Source organism: Galeopterus variegatus, unplaced genomic scaffold, assembly GCF_000696425.1.
Source record: "Galeopterus variegatus unplaced genomic scaffold, G_variegatus-3.0.2 Scaffold3308, whole genome shotgun sequence".
Classification (NCBI taxonomy): Eukaryota; Metazoa; Chordata; class Mammalia; order Dermoptera; family Cynocephalidae; genus Galeopterus; species Galeopterus variegatus.
Genome location: NW_007729419.1, coordinates 147,037 through 162,543, shown reverse-complemented (window position 1 = coordinate 162,543; position 15,507 = coordinate 147,037). Strand labels below are relative to the sequence as shown.

General features: G+C 41.1%; 2 pseudogenes; both read right to left on the bottom strand.

Moving 5' to 3' along the window:
* LOC103600338 overlaps window positions 1-52 on the bottom strand; it is a 1,217-nt pseudogene extending 1,165 nt beyond the window's left edge.
* A 483-nt stretch (window positions 53-535) lies between these two features.
* LOC103600337 lies at window positions 536-3,940 on the bottom strand (annotated as a pseudogene).
* Between the last annotated feature and the right edge of the window lie 11,567 nt (window positions 3,941-15,507).

Below are 15,507 nucleotides of genomic sequence, written 5' to 3'. Positions count from 1 at the left end.
AACAAGTGAAGGCTTTCCCACACTGTTTACATTCATAGGGTTTCTCTCCAGTGTGAGTTCTCTATTTCTTTTTCTTTTTTTTTTCCAACTGGTAAGGAGATCGTAACCCTTGGCTTGGCGTTGTTTGCACCATGCTCAGCCAGTGAGCGCACTGGCCATCCCTATATAGGATCCGAACCCACGGCGTCGGTGCCGCACTCTTCCAAGTGAGTCACGGGGCTGGCCCTCCAGTGTGAGTTCTTTCATGCTTATGAACAGAACTGGAAAACCTGAAAGCTTTACCATATGTTTACATTCCTAAGATTTCTCTCCAGTGTGAGCCCTTTCATGACATTGAAATAAACTGGGACAGTAGAAAGCTTTCCCACACAGCTCAGATTTATAAGGTCCCTCTCCAATGTGCGCTATCATGTGTCTTCGAACACCTGTCAGAGAATCGAAGGCTCTCCCACATTCCTTACATTCACAGAGTCTCTCTTGGGTGTGTGTCCTTTTGTGAACTGGAAAGGAGTGAAGGTAAGTAAGGGCTTTCCAATGTTGCTGATGTTTACACGGCTTCTCTCCACAGTTCTGATGTGCAAATGGTTTGTGATATGGCATGAGATATGATGTGCCTAGTAAGGGATGAAAGATATGTACAGAGTTTTTCACACAAACTGCATTCACATAGTTTTACTGCAAAAGATTTTTTTTCATTCAGATTAAGATTTGTACTCTGGCTAAAGGTTTGTACACTGTGATGACTTTCCTTACTTTCACTGACATTCTCTACAATATGATTGCTGCAAAACATGAGAAGCACAGTATTAATGATTGACCTATTATCAATTTTATATTTACTGGTATATATTGGGCTTACATTTTGACCGTACTGGGGTAAGTAGAGGTCTCCTGCTCTGCCTGAATCATTTGAAAGTGAAGGGACTGAATGCTCAATAAGAGGGTTTATCCACAGATATTAAACAAAATAGTGATGTTCACATATGCGGTTTCTTAATACTCTTCCCTACTTTGCAAAAACTGAACATTTATGTCATGTTTCAGTATGCATTTTAGTAAATATTTTCTACAAATAAATAAAGTTGGGTTTATCAGTTCTGTTTGCTTATTTTTTAAATTTTATGACACATTAAGATTCTCATGTTGGACAATGCTTTCTCTTCTGAATACAAATTACCTTAGATTTCCAGTAAGATTTTTGTACTGATGTTCAATGTTCTGAACTTCATATTTTTTCCCTAAAATGTAGAAACAGAAAATAATTATGAATTGTTACAAATTACAGAACAATATTAAATTCCACGTTCATGAGGAGATGCAATCATGCCTGATTTATTCACCACAGTATTTTCTTTCCACCTTCCAAATTGTGGAACAGCACTGATGATAAGAAACACATGTTATCTAATTGACTAAGGGAAGGAATGTGTCATCCGTACCTATAGAAGCCAGGTTTGTACAGATTTCCCACATGACATTTCTGTAGAGTTTCTTCTACGTAGGATCCAGCATAGCCCACTCCTCCAGGATGCAGTTGACACCCACGTCCTCAAAGGTCACTGAGTCCTAGAACATCCCACACATGTTTAAAGGAGAAAGGGTAAGAAGATAACACAGTGATAATATAATCAATTAAAAAAAGGTAAGAAACAATCCTGTACTCTCCAGTTATTTACCTTATGATAAATGAATATGGTCATCAGAATTAGAGCTCTGTCCCCATTCACTTCCTCATAAATTTAACAGCACCATGAAAACATGGAACTCAACTCTACATTTTTACTGTGGTCACTACAAGTCTTACTGCCTTCTAATGGCAGCTCCTGTTCACCTTGGAGAAATGATGGAAACACTATACAAATGAAACCAATGTTAAGACCATGAGGGAAGGGAGCCCCGGGCTATTCTGGAAAGCTGGTCCAGGTGTGGCACAAGGGGAAGAGGGAAGCGTGAGTCTTCAGCTCTCAGCAAGTATCAAAAATGTCAGCGTGACTAGTCATCATAATAACGATGACAGGAAAGAACAAGATGCATTTCTAATTCCTTGTTTTTCTATAAACAAAGGGTGACAGAAGCACAAGAAATTATCAAAACCAGTTACTTGGGGCAGCTGAGCAAGAGCACAAGAGGGGGCCAGGACGTGCTGGCAGGAGGCATCTCAAGTTGGATTTTCCTGTCTGGCAGATTTGTGTAAACTTTGCCTGTAATATTTACTTCAAGTGAACAAAAATTTATATACACAGTGCTTTAATTTTTAATAGTCTTTATTATATGTACTTATTTGGGCTTTTTAAAATTTAATTTTTAAATAGCAAAATTTTTCTACATAAGTAACCATTATAACATTTCATCCTTTATTCATAATGATGAGGAATGTATTAAACATTGAACTATTTATTAAAAAATGAACCTTTTTTTTTTTTTTTCCTTTTTGTCTTTTTCCGTGTCCGGCAACGGATAGCAACCCTCAGTGTCGCCCCCGTACCGGACCGGGACCGGCAACGGGATCGCAACCCTCGGCGTTGCTCCCGCGCCTCGCTCAGCCAGTGAGCGGGAACCGGCCTGTATGTGGGATCCGAACCCTCCGCGGGAGTGCCACCGCGCTTCCCAAGCGGCGCACTGTAGCAGTGCGCCACCAGGCCGGCCCCTAAAAAATGAACCTTTAAAATATCTTTCTAACTAGATGTTGGGAAAATATACCACATTAAAATGTATTAGGGGTTTAGTTCTCACTTATTATGTGTATTAAGATCTTGAATGATTTACATAAGCTTTTAGTACTTCTCTTAATAATTAAAACAGGCAAATACTCAGGAATAGTAAAGCCTTTAATTTTCAAATGCTCTAGAGAAGACACATACACAACTGATCTAAAAAAGAATGCACCTGACAACTTAAAAATACCCATCTCATGCCCTGATTTTCCATTCTTAAGAAAAAACCCAAAGTTTTGTTTGGTTTCAGAATTTTGACTTATATCGTTTCTCTCAATGAACTTACATTTTCACCCAGAAAATCGTTTATATACACAAAGGGGAGAAATTACAAAATATTTATGGAAACTGGTTAAAGGGCACCAATAGTCAATAGGATATCAAAGGAAAGAAACGCAAACACTTGAACCTGCCCAGCAAGCAGCCTGTTCCCCACAGCTCACAAGAAACACTCTGAGGTTAACTATATTCCCAAGCCTGGGGCCCAGACGTTCATCTTTGAAACAATTCCTAGAGTGCGTCAGTCCCTGGTGACGGGAGGGGTGGGGGGAGCCTGAGCAGCCACAGGAATGGACCTGGGACCTCCACACACCCTCCTCTCTTCTGGTAGCATAAAAATGGTCCCCTCAATTTTCACCCTCATCTGGATTCAAATAAAGGTTCTGACTCGAATGAACTGCCATGTTTATTAATTATTTTTCCAGAACACAGAAATCCTGACCTTCATAGATTTTCTCAATACTCTAGGTGTACCAATTCTGTGGATACAAAACTCAAACCCATGTCTATACAGAACCCCGAGAGTCATTCCCCTCACTCCTGCACGTGCAGGTGGGTCTCCAGCTTTCCAGGGCTCAGAGCTTTTCTCAGTATGTTACCGCCTGAGCAGAAGTGACTCCATCTTGTTAAACCTCTGAAGTTAAAGCTTCTTGTTCCTGTAACCTAAACCACATAGCTTGCAGCCGGCTGCCGAACACAGTAACTCTTGTTTGCACGATTGCCAGAACATAACTCCTGCTCAAGCGGTACACAAAATCATTATAGAATAATTATCAACCCAGATGGACACTCTTTATCAGCTTGCTAACTTGATCTCTGTTGAGAACTGAACCCATGACTTGAGCCCATGGAGAGTGATGAAATTGGTCAGCTCCCAGCTGGGAAGTTCCCTGATGTTTCTCTGCATTTTTTTTTTTTTTTTTTGATTATCGAGCATACCTGCACATCCCCGTTTAGTCACTACGAATCAGCTTCCCACCACTCATCCCTATGAAACCCTTTGGCAAGCCTGGGAAATGCAGAGATGGTATTTGAGACATGAGTTCACCACTTCCCCAGGCTGCCGGCTTCCTGATTAAAGGCTACCTCTCCTTACACCGATTCTTGTCACTCAGTTATTGGGTTTTGAGCGGCAGTGAAGGACCTTCGAGGTCTTGGTAACGACCAAGGTCTCCTTCCCTGGTGGCAGTGAGCAGGCAGAATCTGCAGGGAAGGATCCCCAGGAGAAGCAAATGGGCCTTCAGCGACTTCCCTTTGTAGGCTTAATGGTAGCCTTAGCATGAGTCACTGGCCTCAGGCATCTCCCCCCAGTAAGTGGCTTCGGACCACCATTAATATTTTATTTTATTTTATTTTTGACCGGTAAGGGGATCGCAAACCTTGGCTCTGTGTCGTCCACACCACGCTCAGCCAGTGAGTGCACCAGCCATCCCTATATAGGATCTGAACCTCCCGAGTGAACCACGGGGCAAGTCCCACCATTAATATTTTAAACGACACAAACCCAGTGTTTAAAGAATTCATCAAAATCAGTCACACGCAGTGTTTATGAAAAGAAAAGTGTAAGGCATATTGGCCAACTCAACAAGAAAACCCACAACTATCTGCTCCTTTCAGAAAGTGAAGCAGTCAGCTAAATATTATGCTCATGTCATGAAATTGTTTTACTAAACAATTACCCATTTTGAACACTTCTAGGTTTTACAAGTCAAAGCGTTGGATTTTCATTTGAAATCATGCAAAATCAACAAACAAACAAAACAGACCTGAGAAACTCACTATATATGCTCAGGAGAAATAAAAATATGAAAAAAGAATGTTTAACAAATGGAATGTAATTTAGACCAATGTATTATTTATATTTGAAATTTTTATTTTATTTTATTTTATTTATTTATTTATTTTTTAAAAAGATGACCGGTAAGGGGATCTTAACCCTTGACTTGGTGTTGTCAGCACCACGCTCACTCAGTGAGCTAACCGGCCACCCCTATATGGGATCCGAACCCGTGGGCTTGGTGTTTTCAGCACCGCACTGAAATTCATTTTATTATTTATTTTTGCCTGCTTGGAAATACTTTCTACTTTCAAGCTCTCTTGATTAAATACTGTTTCCACTTACTAAACACTGAGGTTCAATTAAGGGAAAAAATCGTTTCAAGGTGACAAGCCTGATTACCCCCTGCCTGGCAGGGGTAGTGTTTACTGGGAACTGTGGTGAAAGGACACCTCACCCAGAAAAGGTTCCAAAGAAACACCTACAACCAAAGGACTTCCCATAGGAGGTGGCCGGTTAGCTCCGTTGGTTAAAGCACAGCCGCCAAAAAACAAAGGAGTTCCCATGGCATGTCTGTGCCCGGGAAAGACAGTACAAGACGCTCATGCACCTTAGACAAAACAGTTCCAGGTGGTTATTCTCTGGTTTGCTCTCATATAAAATACACGCTTAGAAAAAATAAATAAGTAAATAAAATAAAACAAAATAAAAAGAGCCATTCATGGCTCTATGGAAAAAAATTAAAAAAATTTTTTTTCAACCGAGTAAAAAGGAAGCTTGTTTTATTCTCGAGATGCAAGTGGTCGCCGCCGCAAGGACGCCGGCCGGAGGGGACCGAGGGCCGCAGACTCCGGGGCTGAGCGCGGGGAGGCCCGGGTCCCGCGGCCACGGCCGGCTCCGACCGGTTCCAACCGGCCCCGCTCGGGTCTCGGGACGCCCGCCCCACACTCACCATGTCCGAGTGTCCCCGCGTCCTCCCTACGGCCCCCGCGCGCAGAGCAGGGCACAGAGCACGGAGGCTGCACCAGGGCCACCTGCGGTCACCGGAGGCAGCTCAGACGGCCGCCACGTGAAGCCGGAACAAGGACAGACCCACAGGCGTCTCCCCAGGGGATTCGCCTGCCCTTCCCAGGGCGCATCTGATTGGACAGTTCCTACAGCCACGCCCCCTACGGCCTGAGCGACGGAATTGCCACAGGTCACGTGGCTGAGCCAACGTCCTAGATTGTGGGAATCGGCCCTGGCCAGGCAGGATGCGTTTAAGAGCTGGTTCCCAGGCCGGAGGGGACACCGGCACCGGGGTGCAGGAATCCCAGGCTCAGTTTCCACGTGGAGCGACCCCTTGTGCAGAGGAAGAGGGACCCCAGGCCAGGCCAGACAGGAACAGGAGTGTCGCCTGTCCTCCGGGCATCAGGGGCTGGACACAAGGCTGCGAGGCCACTCATGGAACACGCATAAACTTAAAAGTGATATCGCCAGGCCGGCCCGTGGCTCACTCGGGAGAGTGCGGTGCTGATAACACCAAGGCCCCGGGTTCGGATCCCATGTAGGGATGGCCGGTTCGCTCCACTGGCTGAGCGTGGTGCTGACAACACCAAGTCATCTTTAAAAAAAAAAAGTGATATCGCCATATGTAATACTCTGCCTCCGTTTTGATCTTAGTTTCTTGAGGCTTCCATCCGTCCTAGCCTCACCCACAAACATCTGGCATTTTGGCTGTGGCAGGAAGTCTGAACCCTGTGCCCGAACCTGGGCTCAGGAATCTTCTCAGACCAACTACAACCTGTAAGATGGGTTCATTAAAATTATCAGGTGTACATTTTACGTTGAATAGGTATTTGTTTATGATCTGCCTTTGAGTGTGTCCCTAGAGAATTTTGAAGTGTAAAAGGCTACAATATTTGTAAGGTAACTGAATTCCTATTCTCACTGATATATATAAGTAAAATAATAACAGGTTATATAAATTTAGAATGAACCTACAAATTCTTAATACTCTTAACAGATTGGATTGAAATTCCAAACACATTTGAACAGCTTTATTAAGATATGCACATACTAAATAATATACCATTGAAAGTGTACAATTCAGTAGTTTTTAGTATATTTACAGATATGTGCAATTATCACCATGGTCAACTTTCTTCACCTCAAGGACATACTTCTGTACCCTTTACCTATCACTCCCCTATTTTCCCATTTTCCTCCAAACTCCAGCCCTAGATAAGCAACAACCTACCTTCTGCCTCTACAGATTTTTCTATTGTTGACTTTTATATTAATGGAATTACATCTTGTGTAATTTGTGACTAGCTCATTTCAGTTAGTACAGGTTTTTCAAAGGATACCCATGTAGCATTGTTAAGAAAAAAAAAATCAGCGAAAAATAACTTCCAATATGATTTTATTCAGGAGTAAGCAAAAAGGATTGTAATCAGAGATGCACACTCTAGCAAGACACAGCATCTGTAGAGGGCAGGGAAGGGGATGTTTTTATCTGGTTTAAAAAAAAAAAAAGTTCCTAAAAGCTGCTTGGAAACAGTTCATTGGTTCCAGAAACTCAAAGAGACAGCTTGCATCAGTTAATTGGTGGAGATGCTGTTACTGGAAAGTGTTCTTTCAAAAGCATCTTATCTGAATTGCACTCCTAAAAAAGGATCTCCTTGTGGGTTTATTTAGAAAGTCCTTGAGACAGTTGTTATGCTCAGACACATAAGCATGAGCTGTCCTCCATGCCTTCTCCACTTCGGTTTCTTTATTTTACGGTCTGTCAAGAGTGATTTCATCCCGGGACGTGCAACTTCCACATTTTCACCTTTTGATTATGATCTTCTCCAACACCATTGCTGATCAATCAGCCTGCAGTCAGGTTTTAAGTGTCCCTCGGTGTTGACAAACTGTCCTGGCTAGCTGGTCCTGTCTCATGTCTGGGGAAGGTGATCAACAGCTGGAAGTCAGTGTCAAGACTCTTTAAGGCATTCTGAACAAGGAGGCTGGAAGGAGCAGCTCTCTAGTTTAGTATGTCTGGATTTCATCATTAAGTTTCATTTTGTCTCTTCCATAGGTGTTGGCTGTCATTTCAAGATGAAGGGCCAACATCACTTTGTTAGGAGCTGTGTTTCTGCAAACATCTGATGGACAACAGCTACACAATTTAAAAAATAAGAAGTAAAACAATGACAGGAACAAAAAACCCCAGCTATGACAACTTCAGTTTGCACAATGGTCTACAAAAATGAGCACTTACTGGTCTGTGAAAAATGACAATTAAAATACTGCACCTGTTCAAAATGTAGCACATTGGACAAAGACTCGATAATGGTGCTGTAAGTTCAGGAACAAATGTTGGCTTTGGGAATGTGGGGAGGGAACCAGAAATGCAGGGAATTAACTCATCAGTAGGAAGACCTAGACTGGGGTTGTGAGAAGGACTGCCTTCTTGACCAAACTTTAATTGGGCTCCTCTGAGTCTTCTTTTGGACAAAGCCTTGTCCTTGGCATGCAGATTCCAGTATGAGCAAAAAATTCTGCTGAGCCAGTTTTTAATATCCAACCAAGTTTCTCTTCCCCATCCTTGATACCTAACAAGTTCCATTCTCTCCTTCACTCTGCCCATTGCCTATAAATCTACAGATGTCCCTGTTGTATTAAGAGTTGAGTTTAATCTCTCTCCCCTATTGCAGTAGTCTTAATCCCACAGCAATAGCGTGGAATAAAGTCTTCCTTGTCATTTTCAACAAGTTTCCAGTGCAATTTATATTAGACAGGGGACAGGGCCAGGAACTTGGAACCCTGCTTTATATGGATTTGGAATATTCAGGAGAGACAGACTGTGGGGAGACAGAAAAGGCTGGGAACCTCTCAGGCCATCAGGCAGGGCTCACCTCAGCCTTTCCCTCTGGAGGGTGAAACATAGTGAGGGGTTTCTGAGAGTACTTTCTTAAGCGCAGTGCGCCACCGGGCCGGCCCCATGAGAGTACTTTCTTATCCACTAACCTCATAGAAAGTCTCAGGATTCTCTCTTTATGATCTTCCCCTGTTTTCACCTCATAACTTGACTAAGATTCAGGTCTACCCAGATGGGGCTCCAGTGTCAAACTCAATACATGCAGTGAAAGAAAAAAGTGCCCTCAACCCTGTATGACAGAGGGGATTGAAATGTGAGCAGTTCAATATACAAGTCTGTTATTAGTTCATTTTTGTGTTGCTATAACAGAATATCTGAGACTGGGTAATTTAGAAAAAGGTTTATTTAGCTTACAATTCTGGAACAGATGCATCTGGTGCAGGTCTCAGGTTGCTGCTTCTACTCATGGTGGAAAATGGCAGAACAGCAGGGGGGTATGAGCAGATCACATGGTAAGAGGAAGCGAGAGAGAGCAGGAGGATGGTGGTGCTAGGGTTCTTTAAATGGCCAGCTCTCATGGGAACTAATAGAGGGAGAACTCACTCGCTAGCCCTCCCCTGCCATGCGCTTCAATCTATTCATGAAAGATCTGCCACCATGACCCAAACTGCTGCCAACATTGCCAAGATTTTGACATGAGCTTTGGGGGGACAACACATCCAAACTCTGTCAAAGTTCTTATCAGATATAAAATTTGCATTTTTTTCTTTCATTCAGTGGGTTCTCTTTTCACTTTCTTGTAATGTCCATTAAAGCACAAAAGTTTTAATTTTGATGAAGTCCAAATTAGGTATTTCTTTGTCCCTAGTGCTTTGATGTCATACAGAAATATTTGTTTCCAAATTCAATGTTATAAAGATTTTGGGAGGTAGGCTTTGTGTATCAAAACGTTGTGCCCCTTAGTTGACACAGGAGGAAGTGATTAGCTTGTTTGAATAATTCTGTGGACTGGCAAGGAACCGAAATGCACTCTACAATGGAGAGTAAGACCATGGTAGTATACTATAATAGTATCATACTATACCATACACAATTTATATATGTTAATTATATCTAGTATACACATATATATTATATAGGTTGTATATAATATATATTAATTATGTATAGTAAGTATATATTGCATATATATACACAATATATGTATATACATATTTATACACTGTATACTAGATAATGCCATACTCTTATACTGTCCACAAATACCTCTTTTTAATATATCTAAAAAGCCTCAGCAAGTTACTAGCAAACTGAATCTAGCAATAGATAAAAAAATAATACCCCACGATCAAGTGGGATTAATCCAGGAAAGCAACAGTTTAAATCTGAAAACCAATTAATGCAATATGCCATATTAGTATAAAAAATGTAAAACAAAAACAAAAACCACAAGATCATCCCAGTAGATGGAGAAAAATAATTCACAAAATTCAACACCTCTCCACGAAAAAGAGGATAAAATGGAATAATAAAATAAAATGGAATAGCAGGGAAGTGCCTCAACTGGATATAAGGCAAATATGAAAAATTCACAGCTCACATCCTACTTGATGTTGAAAGACTGAACGCCTTCTCCCTAAGGTCAAAACAAGATAAGGGTGTCTGCTCCCACCATTTCTATTCAAAATGTAAGTAAGGGATATGCTACCAGGTCAACCAGTGAAGGAAATAAAATACAAGCATTCAAGATTTTACAGGACATACACACATAAACACTCAGACAATCAAACAGACTTTGTCAACACACATAAACGTGGACATGCTCAGGCAGAGACACACAAACTCTCAAACTCTCAGAGATGATGACCAAGAGACAGCAACAGATGCTCCCAGACATACACAGCCCAGGCTTCTGCACTCATCCCCAGTTTTCTCTTTCTCCTTAGGACTAACCACCAATTCACATACTGTATATTCTACTTGTATCTCTTGTTTTTTTCGCTCTAGAATATCAGGCTTAAATGAATAGGGATATTTACTCGGCTTTGTTCACGGCAGCTTGTTGACCAGCACGTGAGGGGAGATGGTGGGGAATGAAGAGACACACTTATGGCATCAGGAGGACCATACAGGCTGATGACCTGTAAGGCATCCCAGTTTATTTAGGTTCCTTTTCATAAGCCAGTGAAAATAACAACTTGTACTGATTAAGTCAGACATGTCTGGTACAAAGCTGTTTACAGAACATTTTCTGCTGCCATGGCACTTGAGGGTTCATGGCTAACTGCTTATCAACAAAATAACAGCATGAGTTCCTCATTTACAAAGCCCTCAGGGTCTTGGGTTCAAAGGTCAGACCTCAAAGGGAGGGAGAAGGGGGAAACAGGCAAAACGGGAAGCCAGCCTTGCTGGCCTATTCCCTACAATAGCAAGGACTCTGTCAGCCTGCTATTCAATATCCTACAGCAGCTACTAGAAAGCCTGTTACACAGGAGGAGATTGACACTTAGTGAATCACTGGGCCTCCACACACACACACTCTCACAGGCATTTTACACAGCACATCATAGGACCACATGTACTTGATCCTCACAGACTACACTGTTCCTATCCCCATGCCATGTGGCAGAGTGGTGTGTTCAAGCTCCCAAAACAATTCCCAAAGTAGGGTCCTTCAGCCTGAGCTGATCCCCTATTGCAGTAGTCTTAATCCCACAGCAATAGCGTGGAATAAAGTCTTCCTTGTCATTTTCAACAAGTTTCCAGTGCAATTTATATTAGACAGGGGACAGGGCCAGGAACTTGGAACCCTGCTTTATATGGATTTGGAATATTCAGGAGAGACAGACTGTGGGGAGACAGAAAAGGCTGGGAACCTCTCAGGCCATCAGGCAGGGCTCACCTCAGCCTTTCCCTCTGGAGGGTGAAACATAGTGAGGGGTTTCTGAGAGTACTTTCTTATCCACTAACCTCATAGAAAGTCTCAGGATTCTCTCTTTATGATCTTCCCCTGTTTTCACCTCATAACTTGACTAAGATTCAGGTCTACCCAGATGGGGCTCCAGTGTCAAACTCAATACATGCAGTGAAAGAAAAAAGTGCCCTCAACCCTGTATGACAGAGGGGATTGAAATGTGAGCAGTTCAATATACAAGTCTGTTATTAGTTCATTTTTGTGTTGCTATAACAGAATATCTGAGACTGGGTAATTTAGAAAAAGGTTTATTTAGCTTACAATTCTGGAACAGATGCATCTGGTGCAGGTCTCAGGTTGCTGCTTCTACTCATGGTGGAAAATGGCAGAACAGCAGGGGGGTATGAGCAGATCACATGGTAAGAGGAAGCGAGAGAGAGCAGGAGGATGGTGGTGCTAGGGTTCTTTAAATGGCCAGCTCTCATGGGAACTAATAGAGGGAGAACTCACTCGCTAGCCCTCCCCTGCCATGCGCTTCAATCTATTCATGAAAGATCTGCCACCATGACCCAAACTGCTGCCAACATTGCCAAGATTTTGACATGAGCTTTGGGGGGACAGCACATCCAAACTCTGTCAAAGTTCTTATCAAATATAAAATTTGCATTTTTTTCTTTCATTCAGTGGGTTCTCTTTTCACTTTCTTGTATTAAATTAATTCCTAGGTACTTCATTTCTTTGGTAGCTATTGTAAATGGAATAGCTTTCTTTTTTCATCTTGCTTGTTATTGGTGTATAGAAATGCTACTGATTTTTCTTTGTTGATTTTGTATGCTGCAACTTTACTGAATTTATCAGCTCTGAGCCTTTTTGGTGGAGTTTTTGGATTTTTCTATATATAATATTATATGCCTGCAAACAGGGATGATTTGACTTCCTCCTTTTCAATTTGGGTGCCCTTTCTTTCTTTCTCTTGCCCAATTGCTCTGGTTAGGATTTTCAGTACTATGTTGAATAAGAGTGGAGAGAATAGGCATCTGACTTCTGTTCCAGTTCTTAGAAAAACTTTCAGCTTTTCCTTATTCAGTATGTTAGTAGCTGCCCGCGTCACACATGGCCTTTATTGTGTCAAAGTATATTCCTTCTATGGCTACACTGTTGAGGACTTTTATCATGAAGCGATGTTGAATTTTATCAAATGCTTTTTCTGCATCAATTGAGATGATCCTATCATTTTTGTCTTTCACTCTGTTGATATGATTTATCACATTTACTAATTTGCATGTGTTGAACCATCCTTGCATTCCTGGGATAAAACCCATTTGATCATAGTAAATGGTCTTTTTAATATGCTGCTGGGTTTAGTTTGCTAATACTCTGTTGAGAATTTTCTAATCTATTTTCATTAGGGATATTGGCCTATAGTTTTTTGTTGTTGTTCTGTCCTTGTCTGGTTTTGGCATCAGGGTAATGCTGGCTTGCTTCGCAGCTTTAGTTTGGAAGAGTTTCCTCAGCTTCTATTTTTTGGAAGAGTTTGAGAAGAATTGTTATTAATTCTTTTTAAAAGATTTGGTAAAATTCAGCAGTGAAGCCATTCAGTCCTTTGCTTTTCTATAATGGGAGACTTTTATTACTGATTCAGTCTTGTTATCTGTAATTGGTCTGTTCAGGTTTTATACTTCTTGGTTCAATCTTGGTAAATTTTATGTGCCCAGAAATTTAACCATTTCCTCTAGGTTTTCTAATTTGTTGGCATATAGTTGTTCCTAATAATCTCTAATGATCTTGTATTTCTGTAGTATAAGTTGTGTTGTCTCCTTTTTCATTTCTGATTTTGAGTCTTCTTTTTTTTTTTTTTTTTGGTTAGTCTAGCTAATGGCTTGTCAATTTTGTTAGCTTTTTGAAAAATCAATTATGTTTTGTAGATCTTTTNCACAGCTCACATCCTACTTGATGTTGAAAGACTGAACGCCTTCTCCCTAAGGTCAAAACAAGATAAGGGTGTCTGCTCCCACCATTTCTATTCAAAATGTAAGTAAGGGATATGCTACCAGGTCAACCAGTGAAGGAAATAAAATACAAGCATTCAAGATTTTACAGGACATACACACATAAACACTCAGACAATCAAACAGACTTTGTCAACACACATAAACGTGGACATGCTCAGGCAGAGACACACAAACTCTCAAACTCTCAGAGATGATGACCAAGAGACAGCAACAGATGCTCCCAGACATACACAGCCCAGGCTTCTGCACTCATCCCCAGTTTTCTCTTTCTCCTTAGGACTAACCACCAATTCACATACTGTATATTCTACTTGTATCTCTTGTTTTTTTCGCTCTAGAATATCAGGCTTAAATGAATAGGGATATTTACTCGGCTTTGTTCACGGCAGCTTGTTGACCAGCACGTGAGGGGAGATGGTGGGGAATGAAGAGACACACTTATGGCATCAGGAGGACCATACAGGCTGATGACCTGTAAGGCATCCCAGTTTATTTAGGTTCCTTTTCATAAGCCAGTGAAAATAACAACTTGTACTGATTAAGTCAGACATGTCTGGTACAAAGCTGTTTACAGAACATTTTCTGCTGCCATGGCACTTGAGGGTTCATGGCTAACTGCTTATCAACAAAATAACAGCATGAGTTCCTCATTTACAAAGCCCTCAGGGTCTTGGGTTCAAAGGTCAGACCTCAAAGGGAGGGAGAAGGGGGAAACAGGCAAAACGGGAAGCCAGCCTTGCTGGCCTATTCCCTACAATAGCAAGGACTCTGTCAGCCTGCTATTCAATATCCTACAGCAGCTACTAGAAAGCCTGTTACACAGGAGGAGATTGACACTTAGTGAATCACTGGGCCTCCACACACACACACTCTCACAGGCATTTTACACAGCACATCATAGGACCACATGTACTTGATCCTCACAGACTACACTGTTCCTATCCCCATGCCATGTGGCAGAGTGGTGTGTTCAAGCTCCCAAAACAATTCCCAAAGTAGGGTCCTTCAGCCTGAGCTGATAGGGAAGGGATTTCACACTTCCTGTGCTCACACAGTACAAAGAGAACATATCTATATAAAATGCCAAAACTGAACTCAACCCAATAGCAAAAATCAAATAACCATATTAAAAATGGGCAAAGAACCTGAATGGACACTTTTCAAAGAAAGTATACAAATGACCAACAGCTATACGAAAAAATGCTCATAATCACTAATCATCAGAGAAATGAAATCAAAATTGTGATATTACCTCATACCTGTTAGAATGTCTCTTATTGAAAAAATGAAAAATAACAAGGGTAGTAAAGGATGTGGAGAAAAGGGATTCCTCATACTTGTACACTAATGGTGGGAATGTAAATTAGTATTGACATTATCAAAAACAGTATAGAGGTTCCTCAGGAAATTAAAAATAGAACTATCATATGATCTAGGGTATGCATTCAAAGGAAATAAAATGTCAAAAAAAATCTGCACTCCAATGTTTACTGAAGCATTATTTACAATAGACAAGATATGGAATCAACCTAAGTGTCCATCAAATGGATGAAGGGATAAAGAAAATGTGGTATATATACACAATGGAATGCTATTTAGTCATAAAAAAGAAGAAATTCTGTAATTTGTGACAACATGAATGAACCTGGAGGACATTATTTCTTTGTGTCCTCTTCAATTTCTTTCAAGAGTGTTTTATAGTTTTCTTTATAGAGATCCTTCATCTCATTGGCTAAATTAATTCCTAGGTACTTCATTTCTTTGGTAGCTATTGTAAATGGAATAGCTTTCTTTCTTCATCTTGCTTGTTATTGGTGTATAGAAATGCTACTGATTTTTCTTTGTTGATTTTGTATGCTGCAACTTTACTGAATTTATCAGCTCTGAGTCTTTTTGGTGGAGCTTTTGGATTTTTCTATATATAATATTATATGCCTGCAAACAGGGATGATTTGACTTCCTCC